General features: G+C 40.7%; 1 long non-coding RNA gene across 7 annotated transcripts in view; it reads right to left on the reverse strand.

Moving 5' to 3' along the window:
• Nucleotides 1-19,492, reverse strand: part of LOC108962939 (uncharacterized) — an 82,593-nt gene that overhangs the window by 32,141 nt on the left and 30,960 nt on the right. The window contains exon 4 of one of the 7 annotated variants that reach the window (XR_003945889.2): nt 10,520-10,580. The exons of the other annotated variants lie outside the window; for them this stretch is intronic. This is a non-coding gene — a long non-coding RNA (uncharacterized LOC108962939). Of the gene's footprint in view, nt 1-10,519; nt 10,581-19,492 lie in introns of those variants that run through there. 7 annotated transcript variants of the gene reach the window in all.

Consider the following 19,492-nt stretch of genomic DNA (forward strand, 5'->3'; position numbering starts at 1 on the left):
AATTCAGCATATGCTCCATTGCAGGCCTTTCCTCAACGCTTCTGAATTTCAGCTGCAATGTTTCAGTTGGAAAAGCTCTCTCTGTAGGTATATTATCAGTAATGTTGGCATCCATGGCACTGTAATGTAGAATCCATTGGGCTGGAAACCAAATTGCCTGAAGTACTCCTGGAGAGAAGCTTTAGAGCATGCAGGCAGTCATGTAAATGAGAGGTGGGAGAAGAGCCTCTAATACACTCAGAGCACTCTGTTGTAGTGCACTGAGGAGTACCCTCCTGTGTAGGTGCTGAAGACCCTGAATTCTGCCCTAACCTATGGCTTCAGCTTTCAGATCCATCTTATACTACCTAGCACTGAGTGTACAGTGCAGTATGAGATCCTACCCAGAGGAGCCTGATGCTGCTTGCTACAAGGACAGGTAGATTGTACGTGCATAACATCAGCAAAGTGGGCTAGGGTCATGGAAGTGCTGTAGATTACAGACCATTTCAAGGAATGGTCATATCTGGTGAGGTATATATATATAAATACTCTGGTGTCAGTTTGTTGCTCTGTGTTTCAGATTTATAATTGTGCAGTAATTGGTGCCACACACATCTGTGTGTTTGCTTATGTTGTGGAATCACACTGTGGCCTGACCTGGATCTGGCCCTGTGCAGAACCCTAAGACTGAGTGGGACACATTGTGAGTTCAGGGTGGGGGAAGAAACCACATGGAAACAGTCTACTTTCTTTTTAGAGTGGTGAACTAGTAAAATTTTCTTCTAAAAAAACCCTTCTCTACCTTCTAATCTTGAATGGGCTTGACAATTTTTGACCACAATTATCACTGTCTCAGTATTATCTGCTAAGACTCATCCTGAACCTTCTTATCATCTTCCTTATCCTCCAAACACTGATATTTCTATTGCCTTTCCCTGCAGTAACAAATTAATTCCTTTCTCACACTAACTCTTTGGTGAGTATTAAAAGCCTACCTTTCCTACAGATTTACTATCCCACAGTCCTGAGATGAGAGAATCCGTGGGATGATGGAAAGTGTGAAAAAATGCCTGATGCTGCCACGACAGGCATGTAATTAACGGTGATGCTTGTGCTGAGGCAAGAAGCAGACTGGTACTTAAGGGTTAACTTCCCTAGGTAAGGACCACATGATCTGTGGTGATTTTGAGATAAAGTTTTGGTTAGGCAGTCAGCCACTGTCTTAGCTGGAATTAAAGAAAAGAGGAAGATGAAGTGTGAAGCTGCTTTTCATGCAAATATTGTCATTCAGATCACCTTAACCCAATGATGCTCTTAGAAGGAAAGAAGTCACTAAACAAACAATATTATTTTTAGCCAGTAGGATTTGCTTTGCAAACTTGACCATTTGGCAAGTTTCTACATTTTCTCTTCAAGCTGATTTGAAAGCTGACGAAAAGAATCAAAATCAAAGTTGAGGATATTGAGTTGCCCTGGCCTAGCTGAAGTCAACAAGATTTATGTGTCTTAGCACAAAAGAAGGCAAGAGATCTACCTCCCTAAAAAAACAGGGACAAATACGGGGTTTTAATATTTACAAAGGGGTCTTAATTTGAAGAGAACAGGAAATGAGCAGAAATTAAACAACACAGACCTTATTGTACCAAGTATTTTTTTGTAAAAGGATGTAGACTGATGATGGGTATGTTGTTTTGTGTGTTTATCTGTGTATCTATATAAGCACAAGGATATGTAAGTGCTTTTCAACAGCTCCAAGTCTCTACTATCTGTCAGTATCTCCAGGTGCATGTAAGTCATCTGAATCCTTCAGCCTTAATTGCATAACACAGACATATTACAAAATATTACCACACCAAGATCGTTTACATTATTTCATAACAAAAAGAAATACTATTACAGAACATTTTTACCCTTAAGGGAAAACTACTAATTATTTAAAACATTGTCTGTATGTGTGCTTGTATTTGTTTTGTGGGGCTATATGAACCTTATTATGGAAAAATGTAGGGGTGGATTAAAGCAGGATCCATGGGATACAGCCCCAAGGTCAGAGGAGTTTCAACAGACAAGAATGTCAGAAGCCATGCAGGAAGTACCAGTATGGTTGATTATGTTGACCACTTAAGTCGAGGAGAAAGCAGTTTTATTGGAGAGAAAGCATCTGTGTGAAAGGCATAGTCAGAGGACTTTGGTGAATACCAGATACTTGGATTCCCAAGTAGAATTCAGACACTAGAGTTAAACATGCGTTCTCTAAACTGCAAGTAGATTGCTGGCTTCTGATACAAATTAATTCAGTTACCTGTCTCCTCTGTTCAAATCAATATTTGTTTCTTGCTATATGGCAATAGTACAATTACTTGGCTACTGCCAATGCCTTTCCTTGTTGGCAATTTTTTTCAGTGTATAGAATTTTAGTGTTGTTTTTTTTCATGACTGGTGAGAAGAAGACCTATGTTCTTGTCCCTGCTTATATGATTGCTTCCATACTTCATTTAGTGACCAAAATGAAGAACTTATCACCCTCAGGTGGGTGTGCTACCCATCTAGGCTCATTTTTTTCCACATGTGTTCATGCATATCCCATAACCACACCAGTGATTTGCTGGTCACTAGTGCAACTTCAGTAGCTTTGAAAATTCGGCCCTGTAGGCTGAGGCACCACTCAGGATGCTTTCCTGTGAAATGAAGACCTATACCACTTCAGGAAAAGAGGCAGTGACTTATGATTATCCCATATCCACGCTAAAACACATATCACTTGCAGCTGTGCTGAAAAAGAAAGTGAAGAAAGTGGTGATTATAATTTTTTTTACATCTGCCTGACCCAATGAGTGGAGTAGATGTACACTGACATGTGTCAGGCTCATCCTCTTCAGGGGTTGATAGGATTGGCTTCTACCTGGCTTCTATGTATTAAGATAAGGGCTTGGGCATGAATGAGGTGTCTAATCAGCTTGATCGAGACAGTTTTAAATTATTCTGGAGTGCAGAATCCAACATAATCCTGTAAGGCTTCAGGTGTTTTCATGGACTAGGGCTGAGCATTTTGGGGTTTTTAGTTCTGAGGATTGTAACATGGATACATAGTTATTTTGTTGTTTCTGAGAGTCATACTTTGCACGAACAAATTGGATTTGCAAAATACTGAGTTTTATACACACTTAGGCCCAATTCTTTTATAGAATAGGGCTTATTTCTCAATTTCTTGTTTCCTCAGCGAAGTGGTCACAGCATCAAGCCTGTCTGAGTTCAGAAAGTTTTTGGACAATGCTTTCAGGCACACAGTGTGGTTTATTCTTGGGTTGTCCTACACAGGGCTGGGAGTTGGACTTGATGGTCTTGATGGGTCCCTTCCAACTGAGCATATTTTGTGATTCTGTGATCCTAATGGGATGAAATATGAGATACAAAAGACGATGTAAAGTGCAAGGAACTCTGCTAGAAGACGACAGTGATGGCTGGTGTACTGGTGGGAGATAGAGCACACTTTGGCAATGGACCCTCAGGATTTTTAAGTTGAAACTGCATCTGGTCTGATAAATATTTTTTTTAAGTGCCTTTTAGGACTTTTTATTCTTCTCTCCAGAATTCTACATTAATACAAGTGAAACTAAAAAATAAACCCCAAAAAACCAGACCAAGTAGCCCCTACAAGTGATACTTGGCATCTTCTATCCCTATGTCCTTGAGACCCTTTATCCCCTGCCATTCTTGGGACCTTCTATCCCTTTCATGGAACACCAGCATGAGGGAGTGTTCTCAGAGGGCAAACCAGGCTCTGGATGACAGCCAAGAGAACACTGTCCGCAATCTCCTTTTCATGGTTCCACTGCCTTGAATTCTCACCTGCTGAGCTGGAACGGGGGAGTTAGCTTGATGGAATGGAAAGTTTACTGTTAGTCAGAGGAATTCCCCTCACAGGTCAGGAAGTCCCTTATTGGTCAAGTGTCATAAGGCAACTTGGGAGCAAATGTGTGCTCTGCTGCCATCTTTCTCCTCCAGTTGAATTGTCTGTTGAGAGAGGGGTCTTTATGGTATGTAGATTCAGCCTAGAGCTTAATGACTGACATTAGCAGTCAGGATACACAAGATGTTTCTGAGCTTGCTGTTGCATTGCATATGCAAAAAAAGAGTAATATGTCACTCCAGGATGTCAGGACTTAATTCCTGTATGCTATCTTAAGGCTTTATAATTCAAAGAAAAGTAGTAAGTACTGCTTTAGCAGGGCTGTGCTGCGAAATAGTTTGTGCTTATGCTCATTTACCTGTTTCCACATAACACAGGCTTCTTGTGAAACACATCAGAAGATGTTATTATAGAAATGCACAGCGAAAAGTTCTGCATGATTTTGTGGCAGCTAGCACTATCCAAATATTTCCCACACCTCTGATCTACATCTTAAAATGATTGCTACCTTGTGGGTCCCCATATACCCTTCCTCCCAAAGCTCCTTCCAGGAGCTCACATCTCAGCTAGCTGCAAGACAATATTTGACTGACTGTCCACTCAGAAGATAGGAGGCTTCCATCTGTCTGACCATGCAGGACATATTTTCACTTGGTAGAGGTGGATCAAAGTTGTAACTTGGCCTTACCTGTTTGTCATTCAAGCCTGGTCTATCACATCTTTTTTCTTTGCTTACCCTAAACACAAGCATGCCTCTGAAGAGAGGAGGGAAAATGAAACTTCAGAATTGGTCAAGTTACCCAGAGCTACTAACAGAGAAGTCTTTATAAAGAACTTGCAATTGCAACTGCAGCTGGTAGTCAGCTGGACTTAATTTGTGAGTGATTGAAGGGAGCTAGAGATGCAGCAGCTGAGAGGGGGTCTTGCTTACATAGCACATATGATGTGCCAGCACATACCCACTTCATTACCATTCCTCTGAGTAGGCTTCCCTTACAGTATTCTTTGAAGTGACTTGTAGGGCTGCACTTGTCAACTGTTGCAATATTCAATTAGATGACACCTTTTCATACAATTGTTTATATTATCAGAGTTTTCATCCCTGAAAATGAGATTATAATCTGTGTGCATATTAAAAAATGTCACAGAATATACTGGCTGGCTGTGGGGCAATGCCTCTGTCTTTAAACTGTAAACTCAGAATTTACACAAAGTGTTACTATTTTTTTGTTATCCAAGTCCTTTTTTATTGGAATTATGATGAACTCACAGCTGAAGTTTACTCCCCACATTATAAGAAGGGTGAAAATAGTTCTTGTGCCAGGTTGTAGCTGTATGTTACTAGGCTTCTATTATTGGCCTAGGGTAGCGCAGCAAAAAATAGACCCATCTGTGCTCATGTGCTAAGCAAACACTGTTTCACAAAAAAATTTTATCAAACTATAGATGGGTTCTCTGTTGTCATTGTTCCTCGGTTGCAGCCTCTCTGCACAACTCGCCAATGCTACAAGAAATGCTCAGTGTGGCATTGCTTAAACTGCTAGCAATATTCTGAAGAAGAGTATCCTGTGCAATGTACTTGGATACTTGGGTACATGGGTCTCACCTCTTCCTCTTAGATAAAGGGTCTATTTAAACAGTATAAATGCTCTGTGGAACATCGTGTTTATTAGTTTCAGCAGATATAAATGGCTTTAATGTCTGGAATGGCTTAATTAACATTAAAAATTAGGTATACCTTAAATTTAGCACAAAAATTTTCAAAAGAACAGTCACAAGCATTCTTTGGGTGAGCATTAACTGTGTACTGAGGTGATGATTACAGAAAGGAGTGATGTGTAATTCCATGAGTACATGTGCAAAAGCTACAACACTTCTGTATGTTTAGAATGTTTCTATTACATATAGACATTAATGTGTAATTTCTTTTCATAAAAAACATTTATTTATGCTCCACACATGAGGGTATGATAAGCACACAGGTATATATGTGACTACGTAATTAATGTAGTCACATATATACCTGTGTGCTTATCATACCCTCATGTGTGGAGCATAAATAAATGTTTTTTATGAAAAGAAAACAGCCTGTGTATCAGACTTTTCAACTATCTCATTAGGAGCAGGAAGTGAATTTGGACATCAGGTGTGACATGTCTAGTGTAATTGCTGAGCCCAACATCTTCCATCAACACCAAGACTGGCAATACTAGAGTCATTCTAGCTTTGAAGAGCAGCTCTGCCAGTGTGGCACAGCCCTGCCTCTGGGGCTAGAAGAACAGTTTAATTCTCATCATTATCCTTTTGGGCTTGTCTGCCTGAGAAGGGTGCCCAACAGTGATGCTTTTTGGTCAGGAAGTGACTTACGTAATTTGGCTGGAATGGAGCAGCAGAGACCTTGTGTGTGTGAGTTACTAAGTTCCAGCTAGTGGGCTTCACTTAGACTGACATTTCTCAGGGTTAGGGTGTCTGACTTCTGACTTAGGCCAATCATTTAGCATTTGTAATTGTGATGTCAGCTCATTTTTACCCAAGCAAAAACCCAGTGCACAATGTGGAAGCTGGACTGTCATTTTCAGAGAAAGCATCCTTTTGTCCATAGTAAAGACAGAATACAAAATTTCTGAGTTGTGGTCAGTTTCCTTTTTCACCCATCATTGCTTTTTTGCACTCATATAGTCTCACAACGAATAAAATTAAACTCCTGTTCTTTATCGTCCTCCTCAGAAGGAAGGAAGATCAGGAAGTTGGGAAGAACTGGTAAAGAACACAGGGAAAAATCCCTACCTTTGGCTTGAATCAGTGGCATAACTATCTGGTTTGAATTTGTAGATTCTTGCCTGTCCCCAAAAATAGAACCTGGGGGTAGTGGTGGTGGTACTTTCTGAAAGTAGAGTCTGTACTTCCTAAAAATAAAGTCAATTTATCAGTGTAAGCACTATGGAGTACCAGCATGTAATCTTCTCCATCTCCACTGGAATTCAGAACTCCTGTCATTGGTCAGGATGAAGCTGTGAAATCCAAGTGGATATATTTAGCAGATTTCAGTAAAATAGATTCTTATAAAACTGAATTTTGCCCTGTCTGACAGGGCATTTGATCTTTGTCCTCTATCATGTTGTTTGAAAGACAGAATGAAGGAAATAAAGTGGTTTGATTATTTGTGACACTATTGAAAGACAAAAGTTGAATGGAAATCCAAATATATTGAAATAGTATTAATTGTACCTGCACAATATTCTGGCTTGTGTTAGTTGTTCAAACTTTTTCCTTCTCTGAAAAGGCTAACACTGAAAAATTTGTCTTATGCAAAAACCTATGCATTATTTGACTTTATGTGACTTGACAAACTGTGGAAACAAAATTAACCACCCACTTGGTAGGACTAGAATTTTCTTCTGCTTTGTTTAACTCCCAAGAATTAAAAAGCATCTTAAGATCTGAAAGTTAATTCATATGACTTCTGACAGGACAGAATGGATAGAGTTAAGATTGGAGCATAGGTCTTACATTTTTGTCACCTTGTTTCTTTCAGCTCCTCCTTGTGTCTTTCTCAGCCATAGTATTGTTTATATCAGTCAAGATGGATTTATCTGTGATTATGCACCTAAGTTCCATTAATAGAAGGATTTTTTTTGTTTGCTTGTAGCTGACAAGATTATATAATTTCTGGACCTAGTCTGTGTGGCACAGTGTATCATAAATGACCCGTGCAAAACTCTGTGTTGCAGTGCTAAAACTTTCTGATACCTGTAAAAGCCTGCTTAAAACATGTTAAAGCAGTCAGCAGTACAAACTGGTCTTCATCTGGTTCCCCGGAATGGAATATTTTGCAGTGGTTTTATTATTGAAATATGGTTCATCAGGGTTTTACTGATAGATCTTTAGCAAGACACTGTCTTGGTGTTGCTGCTGCCTAGCATGGTGTACTGCCCCTAGCTCCACTTGACCCTGAAGAGACCCAAAGTGTCTTGAAGTGGAAGGCAGAGTCATGCAGCAGCTGACTCTGTATGATACCTGGGACTCTTTTCTGAAGCCAAACTTAGGCTAGTTTTCAGTTTTGAAGGACATTTTGCTCTAGCACCAGAACCATCTTGGAAACAGTGGAGTCCATGAATGTAGTTATTCTTTGCCTTCCTAGTGCTAAATGAGATTAATTTGAAGGCAGGGGAATTGCTGCTTCTGCCTTAGGCTGTCTTACAAAGCAGACAGAACTGGTTCCTGAATGCTGTCTGTCTCTGTGGCTGAGGCAGTAGTGCAGGCAGATTTTTGGGTTACCAGTGTGCTGGAAACCTGTACTTCAAAGCTGATGTACTGGCAACAGTTTAAAACTGAAGTCTAGTCATCTATGAGCTCTCTGAAAAATCAGGTTTGCTTTGATTGCTCTTGTGACAGAGACCAAGATATTTTTTTATTGCCAACTCTGTAGTTCAAAAAATCAATATTTTCTTCAAATAGAAACTCTTAATTTACCACAACACAGAAAATGGCATTTTTCTAAAGATATCTTACAAAACCAATGAGCTGTGGCTTGTGGCCGTAAAGTCTAAGCTTTTATTTCCTCTAAATATACTCTGTTCTGTTTTCTCTGTGTCTGACATGTTGAATAAGTAACAGGCAGTGGGCACAGAACCAGGCCTTGTGTCCCATGTATCATGTGAAACAAAAGAGGCAGCGCTTTCAGTGGTGAGGCTCAGATGCCATCAGGGGGTTTTTTTGCAGTCACAGAGCTGGAATGGAGATGCTGGAATTCTGAGATAGAGCTGCAACTCTTAACACAAGATGTGCTAAGAGTTTTCTTCCTACATATAATATGTACTATTCTAGTGCCTGCTCAGTATTCTCTGTAAAGCAGCCTCACCTTTAAAAATTCTCGCTGCTCTGCCTCAGTTCCTCCTGAGCCATCCTGTAGTCTCTCTTCTCTGTTCCTTTCTTTGCTGTCCTTGATCAGTGCAGCATTCTCCCATCATGCCCAGGGTCCTCCTGGTCTGCCTGTCCTGGCACTAAGCTCTTCTCAGCATTAGCCTGGACACTGGTGCACTCAGGTCTGCCACCTGCACTGCTTTCTCTGAGCAGTGCATCAGCCTCTGAGCACTCACAGACTTGGAGGCACTGAGTGCTCCCTCAGCTAGTTTGCCAGTTAGACACTAAGCTGTGTGATGCAGTCACATGGAAGGAAAGGATTGTCATCCACAGGGACCTGGACATGCTTCCGAGCTGGATCTGCCTGAAGCTCAGGAAGCTCAACAAAGCAAAGTGCAAGGCCCTATGCCTGGGCTGTGGCAGTACCAGACACAGCTACAGGTTGAACAAAGTGATTGAGAGCAGCCTGGAGGAGAAGGGCTTGGGCATGTTGATTGTCATTTTCACAGTACATCCTGGACTGTGTCAAAAGAGGTGTGACCAGCTGGTCAAGGGAGGTGATTATTCCCTTCTGCTCTGCTCTGGTGAGACCCCACCTGTGAAGTTCTGATGCCACCAAGATAAGAAGGACATGGAACTGCTGGAGCAAGTCTAGTGGAGGCCATAAAGTTGATAATGGCACTTTCCCTATGAAGAGAGGCTGAGGAAGCTGGGGCTGTTCCCCTTGAACAAGAGAAGGTTGCATGGAGACCTCATAGCAACATTCTAGTATCTGAAGGGGGCCTACTGAAGAAAGCCAAAAAGGGATCCTTCTTCAGGAACTGTAGTGAGAGGACAAGGAGGAGTGGTTTCTAACTGAGAGTGGTTTTAGGTTAGATGTTAGGAAGAAATTCTTTACTGTGAGGGTGGTTGTCCAGGGAAGCTGTAGTGCCCCATCCCTAGAAGTTGAGCAGTCTGGTCTAATAAGAGGCAACCCTGCTCATATCAGAGAGGATGGAACAAGATACTCTTTAACGTGCCTTCCACCCCAAGCCATTCTGTGATTCTCTGACATTCAGACGCTCATAGGAGCCAATGACTAATCAATCGCATGCTCCACCTGTGTGCTGTGTATCTGTGTACTGTGTCTAGGAGACAGAGAGAACAGGATCCTCTGAGTGAGTTAGCTGACTCATATAATTTTCTAGCCTGACATCTTCTTATCAGCAGTAGATTTGAATAATTCTCCAAAGTAATGCTACTACTGCAATTTAAAAGGATTATTTGCAAAAGCTCTCAGATTATTTTGGATCGCAGTTCTGAGAATAGATTAGAAGATTCATTTCATGCTACACCTTCCTTAATTCAGGGCTTATTTTATCTAAATGTTGTGGCCTATCTGTTCAAAAGCATGATTTGGCAGCTTTCAAAGTTGGTGTGCCAAACTTTTCCAAATCTGCAATTGAACAGCTATTGCTTTATGGGCTGATCAGGGATACCTTGCTCATGGGAAAGATAACGCTTATTGAACCCCTGAACAGTGACCCATGTGCTCATGTCCCACCTCTGCCATTCATGCTGTCATCTGCTGGTTCTGGCAGATAAGAAAATAACTTGCTCTTTTGCAAGAAAAATGCACTTTGTGCATATCTAAAGAAATCAAGATGAATCAAATCATCTTGTGATGTCATCTGCCAACTACTGATTGAATGTAATGGTTTAGAGGAAATTCTGCACGATCTTTTTAAAAGATTAAATTATTTTCAGGTTACATTAAAATTACCTACCTGTTGAAATGAAGAAGTACAGTTGATTATTTTCTTTCTAGTTTGTCCTTGCAAAGTACCTAGAGGGTAGTATTTCAGTGAGAGTTAACTAGGATACCTTTCAAAATGCAGCTGTTGATCTTTCCCTCTTTAGGTTTCTTTTCCCTGAGAAGTGAATGCCACTTCTTAGATGCTTTCTGTTTTGATTCCTAAATACTGTGATAAATGTTAGGGTCTGTTAAGTTTCAACTTTCTATTTTTATCCATTAGTAAACACTATACCAGATGTGGGTGTGAAGGACCCAGAGAAGCTGAGGGAGTTCTGCTTTATTCAACAATTTTAGCTTTCATAACTGAGCATTTCAGCTCATTTTGTAAGGTTGTGTATGTGCTGGTTTGGGTTTTTTTAAGAGTTGAGAAAAACAGGCTTACGCAACTTAGTTTGCATAAGTGCAGTGAGTCATTCATATTTTATTTTTGCATGCTTCTCTGTGTGTGTGTGTGTGTGTGTGTTGTATCACTTTATATAACCTGTCTTTGAGAAAGTACTACTGTGAATACTAAGAATATCTTTCTCCAATAATATAAAAAAAGAAATATGCTTGTTAGGAAGGTAGCTGCTTCTTGGTGATTTCTCCTCATAGATACTTTTCTCCAGGAGGGCACTTTGGTGATTCTTCCGAAGGCTGTGGTTCTTCAATGGTAGAGTTTATGATGTGCAAAGAGAAGGCCAGGTAGCCCTATGCTTCCCTTTTTGTGAGCAGAGCTGAGAGTAACTCCACATGCTAATGGTGGTTTTAAATGCACGTACGTATATGTGTATACACACACACACACACACACACACACACACACACACACACACACACACACACACACACACATATGTGAGTTTCAAGTGTGTGTAGTCCTTTCAGCAACTGTAGCTTCTGCTTCCTACCATTTAGGGAAGAGTGGAGCTTTCAGAGCAGTGTACCTCTGCATTGCTGAAATAAATTTGAGGTATAAATCCTTCCCATAGCTATCAGACAGGTATCTTTCATCAGGCTTGCTTAAAGAGAAGCTGGAAGGCTTCATCTTTTTTGACATTGCTTCTCTGCTCTTTATGATTAAGTGTGCTGTGAACATCTGGCTGCACAGAGTCTATTGTTTTGAAGGCAGTTACAGGTATGAAGTGCTAGAATTGCTGTTTTATTTTATTTTGTAGTTATATGTTTCAGTTGTGTTTTTCTTTGATGTCTGATGGATGATGCTGTGACTGTGGCATGGAACTCACTGTTCATTTTCCCCGAAAGGAGCAATGTAGTTTATGGTGCAGAGGTGGGTGCCTAGGTCTTCTTGCCCCATGACTCTTCTGAGTCTTGCCACATTTCTCCCCAGCTCTCAGCCATACCGTCATTTTTCCTGATCTGGTGTGCATCCTCTCTGTCCATGCTAGAAAGCCCTGCTGGCATCAAAAGTTCTCCACAACAGCTTCGTGCTGATTACTTCCATGCACACTCAGAAATCCCTCCACTCTGCTCTATTGCCCTGTGTTTTACCAAATCAGATTGAGGATTTCTTTCTTTCCATAACCCAATTCTTATTTCCATTAACACACATCACAGTTTTTATTTGATTTCTGTGCTATCCAACAGTTGATGCAAATAGCATTGTTCATTCTTAATGGCAAAATTTTAATGACTCCAGTAATCACTAACACAGAGAAACTGTGTGTGCTGTCCAATGCGGAGATGTTTGCAGCTGCAAAATAAGTATTCTACTCCTACCTAGCTGACAGATAAGAAGTATCTGGGGTCTGCAGAAGTGCCACGAAACATGTGGCTACTCTTTTGAATTGTCTTTGGTAGTGTACTTAAATGAGCATTATACACAAGAATAAAAATCTAATTAGAATCATAGAATGGTAAAAGTTGGAAGGGATGATAAGATCATCTGGTTCCAATTCTCCCTTCCATGGGCAGGGGCCCCCTCCAGTAGACTAAGTTGCTCAGAGCAATCCAACCTGATCTTGAACATTTTTAGGGATAGATAATCCATAACTTCTCTGGGTAACCTGCTCCAGTGCCTCACCACTTCCTAATATCTAACCTCAGTCTACCCTCCTTCACCTTAAGGCTGTCATTCCCCATTGTCCTTTCCCAAATGTCTTTGTGAAAAGTGCCTCTCCAGCCTTCCTGCAGGCCCCCTTTAGGTACTTGAAAGCTACTCTAAGGAGTTCCCAGAGTGTTCTCTTCTCTATGGTAGGAGAGGTGCTCCAGACCTCTGAAAAAATTAGTGGCTCTTGTCTAGATCTATTCATGTCTTTTTTCTGTAGGGGACCCCAGAGCTGGGTGCAGAGTTCCAGGTGGGGTCTCACCAGAGTAAAGCAGGGGGGCAGAATCCCCTCCCTTGTCTTTCTGGCCGCACTGCTATGGATGCAGCCCAGGATGCAGATGGTTTTCTGGGCTGTGAGTGCACATTGTTGAATCACATTGAGCTTTTCGTCCACAAACACCCCCAAGTTTTTGTTCCAAGGTCAAGTCTCAGCCCACCATTATTAAGAAATTGGTTTCATGTAAAGAATTGTAGTACCTATATAGCTCCAAGAATATGAGCAGATTTCATCAATACACTTACATGTGTAAAATCAGCCATACACATAGATTCCTTGTTTGATTAATGTCCGGAAGAACAGCAAAACTGGTTTGGTCTTTAATGCAATTAACATGCCCAAAGACAAAAATACTGGGTAGGAGTCCTATAGATATAACTGTTTCCTTCAACTGCTCTTGAAAACAAAGCATCTGTTTCAATCAGCAGATAATAATTGGCATGACATCTGGAAATAACAAAGATCTCTGAACTTGTGGAACCCTCTACAAATTAGAAAAAAATCCTACTCACACATATAAAAGCTATAGTTGAAAGTAACTGCATAAATATGCTTTTGCACATGGTTGTGCACAAACTCTACATGGGCATTGTAGTTATTCTCAGCACTGCTTGATTGCTTCAAATAACCCCTTGTATGAGTAGGCAAGGCAAATTTCCTGTGCCTTTGTATTAAACAATGCTAGATGTGAGAAATGGGTGGCTCTTAAAAATAAATTACATCTATTTTTTTAACATTTATTTCTTTGTTTCTCATCAGTCCTTTGTCCCTAATGGGTGTTATACTTCTGCACTTTTTTACACCCATGCTGCATTAAGTCAGTTACAGAGTCACAGAATAGGTCAGGTTGGAAAGGACCTCAGTGGGTCATCTGGTCAAAACTCCCTGCTCAAGCAGGGCCATCCTAGAGCACATGGCATGGGGTTGTGTCCAGATAGTTCTTTAGTATCTTCAATAAGGAAGACTCCATACCCTCTCTGGGCAAACTATACCTGTGATTGGTCACCTGCACAGTAAAATGTTCTTCCCCAAGTTCAGGTGGAGCTTCCCATGCATCAGTTTCTGCCCCTTGTTCTGTTGCTGGGCACCACTGAAAAGAGCCTGGATCCATCCTCCAACACTTTTCCTTCAGATACTGGCAGACATTGATCAGCTCTCATCTCAATTATCTCTTCTCAAGGCTTAACAGGCCCAGCTCCCTCACTCTTTCCTCATAAGAGAGATGCTCCAGACTTTTGATCATCTTCATAACCATACACTGGACCCCCTCCAGGACTCCATGTCTCTCTTGTACTGAGGAATCCAGAACTGGACACAGCACTCCAGATGTGCCTCACCAGGGCACAGCAGAGGGTCAGAATCAATTCTCTTGACCTGCTGGCAAAGGTCATCCTAATGCACTCCAGGGTCCCACTGGCCTTCTTGGCCCCCAGGGCACACTGCTGTCTCATGGACAGCTTGTTCTCCACAGAGCTGCTTTACAGCAGCTCAGCCCCAGCCTATGCTGGCACCTGGGGTTGCTCCTCCCCAGGTGCAGCACCCTGCTTTTACCTTCATTGAATTTCAGATGTTTCTTCTCTTCCCACCCCTCCAGCCTGTCAGCAGCCTTCTGAAGAGCTGCACATCCCTCTGGGTTATCAGCCACTGCTCCCAGCTCTGTGTCATCAGTGAACTTGCTGAGGAGGCATCTGCCCATTCATCCAAGTTATTGATGACTAAAGAATGCTGGGCCCAGTATGGAACCTTGGAGGACAGCACTAATGGCAGGCCTTCAGCTGGATCTTGTGCCACTGATAACAATCCTCTGAGAACTGCCATTCAGCTGTTTGTTTCTCAATATACATTGTCCACTGAAGTCAATAATCTGAGCCAGCCATCTCAATGTACCACATAACAGAACTAGGAATTAAAAATGTCTTGCCAGAAGGTGAATGTCCACTTGCATTAAAAGGTGGTCCTGTAAATTCTTTGTAGAGTGCACTTGTGTGCACTCTAAACACAAAGATAAGAGACTAGAGAATTGGGGTGGGCTGAGCACACAAGATCATATGATCTATTCAGGGAAATATACCCTCTTTCTTAAAAGTCATTGAAGCTTGAGTTGAAATTAAACATTTGCTTCCTGCTAATGCCGTTTTGCAGATTTTTTCACATACTTTAGTGAAGAATCAAATATTTTATTACTTACAGAAAGAAATAATTAACAGCCAGAGCATCAAAGGAAAGAATTAAAGCTTTACAAGCCTCAAATTAATCTTTCTCAGTTTTTCTCTTGCATGCTCATCTGACTGCTTGAAAACCAGTTTCTCAAACTAAATTTTTAGCAACTGGGTTTTAGAAATTTTACTGACGTTCATACAAAACAAGTTAACTTTCTGTAACCATCATAAAGTAGCAATAATTACACTTTAAGTGACTCTTATGATAAATTTCCAGATACCTGGAGTAGAAATCTGGGTTACGACTTCACTGAGCGATGATGTAAGACATCAGTATGCTGCTTTATTCCAGATAAGTAAATTGCCCTCATTCTACTGAAGTCAAAGGAGAGATCCTGCTCATAGCCACGAGTTTGTTCTGGGCTTACCTGAACTTTGTCAGTGATATGTTTTCTCTGTATAAACTAGAAGGCTGGTTAAGCTTTTTAATACATTGTTTACTTACTGACTTGCCTTTGCCTTCTCTTCATCTTAATGGATTTTTTTGCCTTTTATATAGCTGGAAAACTAACCCAATATATTTTGAATATCAGTGAGTTGAAACTTATATGAAACACTGTGTCCTTCATCTTCACCTCCTCCAACTACCTTGAGAAGTTATTGCTACTGTTTTTAAAAGTATATGGCCAACAAGTCAGCGCAGCAGAATAACATGGGGATCAGTCCAGTATTAAAGTTTACTTATAAAGCTTCTATGGAGAAATTCCAGAGAACCATGAAGAATATCCTATCAGAATTGAGGAGAAGAGGATAGTTTTCCATATTCTTTGAGTGGATTTTTGGCACTAATGTAGCCTGGGATGCAGAAGCCACCCCATGCCAAGCTCCTGCAAGGTTATCAGATTACATCAACAACATATTGGAAAGCAGGTATATTTAAACCTTACCAGCCTTGCTCTAGGTCACAGGAATAGGCTTGAAATAATGCATATGGAAAATTCTTTTTAGAGGTACGTGGGAGGGCAAAAATAAGCTTCAGCAAGCTATTATTGGAGACTTCTTGAACCATTTTTTTTATTTGTGGGCCAAATACTGCAGTAATTAAGCAGCAAAATGAAGGAATATGCTTTGCTTTTAGTGGAAATTAACATTGGTTTTCTCCAGGCATTCAATCACTTAGCTCAGTTGTCTTTTTATATTATTCAAATATGATACACATTAGTTAAACATAAGTGGTTGAAGAATCTTGTTGCAGAATGCTCTTGAGAGAGAAGTATGTTATAAACATTTCTACTAATGGAATATTTATGTTAATGTAAATTAACTCCATAAGGGTGGCAAACCCTTTGAAAGGTGAATGTGAGGTTCCTGCTGCACAGTAATGCTTTTATTATTTTGTTACTTTTACGGCACAAGGAGTGGTGTACAAGCTTCTGCTCTAGCCATCATGGAATTTTCAAATGCAGATTTAGTGACCCTCAAGAATGCAGGCCTGTCACACAATGAAAATATAATGCAGAATCGTGTGATGCTGTAGACAGGAAGGATGTTTTGCAGAAATAATTGAAAGAACTGTGATCTGAGAAAAAAATGCAAAACAAACTGAATCTGTAGGAGAGTACAGCAAAACAAAGAGCTACAGCTAGCAGGTAGCAGATTTACTGAGATTGATAGAGATAGTAATAATTTTGAAGTGATCAGTTGCCAAGAATATTAGGGATAAGAACCTAAGAATGACAAGAAAGACTACAGTGATTGTCATCTCCATTTCCTATAATTCAAGATATGAGCATTTCCTTAGAGGTATAAGGTTTGACAAAAGCTGAAGGGTTGCAGGGGACTGGACCTTGCCTGGAAAGCGTTTCCATTGATAAAGCTGAATTCAAGACCCAAACACTTTTCAGGGAGTGGAAGCAATGGATTTGTAATCTCCTCTGGATTACCTGCCTGCAAAGTCTCAGCATTTGTACTGTCATCTGTTTATATACATAAACATATATGCATACCGACGTGCTGCACACCTGAACCCTGCTGTGAGGGAGGGGTTGGGCACAAGAGCTTTAGAGACAGTGGAATGGAAGAAAGAGTTGCACCGTCCTTTGGAAGATAGTGCAGCAGGCAAGAGAGCCATGGCAGTTTTAATAGTCCCCAGTACTCTCCCTCTGCTCTGGTGCTTAAGAAAAAACAGAGGCCCTGGAGGTCAGGGAAGGGCAAAGTCCAGTGAAGTTGTGACCATGTGTCTCTGAGCACATGGGGATTTATCCAGCTGCCTGTTTTGAAGTTCCCTATCAAGTGTAAGAGCAACCTGCTAAAACTGCTTCAAATCTTCTGAGATTTTTTTTTTTGCTTGTTTATTTTTGCTGTATGGAAATCTGTTATTGAAATTATTTATATTGCACAAAGTGCTCTATCAACTGTGTTCTATTAAATCAGGAATGGCAGTGATAAGATCTAGTTCTTTCCAAAGAATTTGGTATGCCACATCTCCCAAATGGGATCAGATTACAAAGACGGTTCAGCTCCCATTTAGGCTCTTCAGTGAAGTGGTTAGATTTTTGACAGCACTCAGCATCCAATGAGTCTGGTGTTCATTTTGAGGAATGGAAGCTGGTGAGATCTTCTGAAAATTTAACCTTTTGTACTTAAATATTTGTGTGTTTTCTCCCAATCCCATTTTCCATGAAGTTATGTGATATTTTTTCTTTGTTATTTTCAGAGGTTTTTTTCGTTGCTTAATAGACAAAATAGTTATGCAGTAGTCCCATTGCAATTCTGTGCAATGGGATTTTCATATTTTTGTGATTACTTGTTCATATTTTTGTGATTTTCATTATATTTAAACCCCACATGTTCATAAAGAAGTACACAAAAGAAACCACAAATACCATGATGAGTTATACAGTAGTGATAACTCCAAGTACAAATACTAAATTTAAAATGTAAGTTATTATTTGTGTAGCCAATTAACATGAATGACTGATGAATCACAGTAAATCCACAAACACATGCTGAACTGGGATTTTTGCACATGTAAATCCATTTGCCTTAACGCCTTGTTCCTTGGATAAGTATGGCAGTTTTATGTGACTTAGATCTTTCCAAGAACTACACATTACTTTCTTGCAATGGAAATCAGTATGGTGGCCTAACCCACATTCAAGAAAAATCTGGAAGAGAGGAATATTTAAAGATCCTCTCATTTTCAGGTGTTATGGAAGCTGTTAGCTTCCAATTACTCACAAATACCTGTGAATACTTAAAAAAATGTACATCATCTGGCCAGACTTGTACACTGGTGATGCCAGATAAATCCAAGATACCTCTAAATCATTGTCACCAGTCTCATCTTACTTATCAGATAGTCTCTGTTGTTGCCTTACCACACTATCTTCACCCTCACAGTTCTGCTTCCAGTCTTCATGATGCACACCATGCCTCTGGCATTGATGCTGCACATCTGTCAGGTTCTCCCTACACATTGATGTCATTTGTGAGATTCTCATTTCTATACTTCCCAAAGACCTGATTCCTATACTGTGGTGAAAAGGCACTTATTGCTCCATTAAATGTTCTCAGCAAGAAAAGCCAGTCTTGCTTTCTCTTGTTCCATTCTCCTTCCTCATGTCAGCTGTCTGACTTACATCACATTACATTTGTCCTCCCTCTATGTGTCAAGTTGACTTCTGCAGTTTGGACAAATAAGTAGCAACTCTTTTTCTTCTCACTGTAGTGTGTCTGGTGTGTTCTGGAGCCTTAGTTTTGATATAGGTAGTGATTAATAGTTTCAACAATTCATGAACTGCTACTGGTCTGTGTCAGATGTCTTAGTGGTCTCTGTTTAAGTCCTACAAATCACTAGCTTCGCAATAAGTATGGTCATCCTGCTAACAAAGTGAAGGTGAGCAAACAGCTGTGACTTCTTTTCTCTAAACTATTTTTTGAGTGTTACCTCATCTTCCCATGCCACCCCTTCATGTATTCACATACTCATTGCCTTCTTGGTCTGACTCTGAACTCAGTGTCCGAGGGACTCTTCATGCTGGTATTTACTGCTACACACTACTAGCACAGTGTTCTGTAGCTTGTGTCCTTGCAGTGTTCCTGATTGTGATGTTAATGGATTGCTATTGAGGAAATAATAATGGCAAAGGTGGCATGAGATGGAGAAGCGTGGAAACATTATGCTGATCTTTTTTCTCTGGAACTGGTGCCTGGTGTAATCAACAGAAAGGGGTGGGTGGGACAGGGGTCTTGAGTTGCCCCATTCTCAGCTGAGCTCTGTCTGTTTCATGTCTGTTGGAAGGATTTCATTCCTCAGGACAGGCTGTCTGGCCCCTTTTACAAACACTCAGATCAGTTTCAGCACATGAAAAAAGCAAAGGTCTGGTTGCATGGATCTGGGGGAGAGGCAGCAGTGCATAGCTCCAGCAGAAAGCTAACCTTTCCTTCCACCATTCTT

Source organism: Serinus canaria, chromosome Z (genome assembly GCF_022539315.1).
Source record: "Serinus canaria isolate serCan28SL12 chromosome Z, serCan2020, whole genome shotgun sequence".
In the NCBI taxonomy this organism is placed as follows: domain Eukaryota; kingdom Metazoa; phylum Chordata; class Aves; order Passeriformes; family Fringillidae; genus Serinus; species Serinus canaria.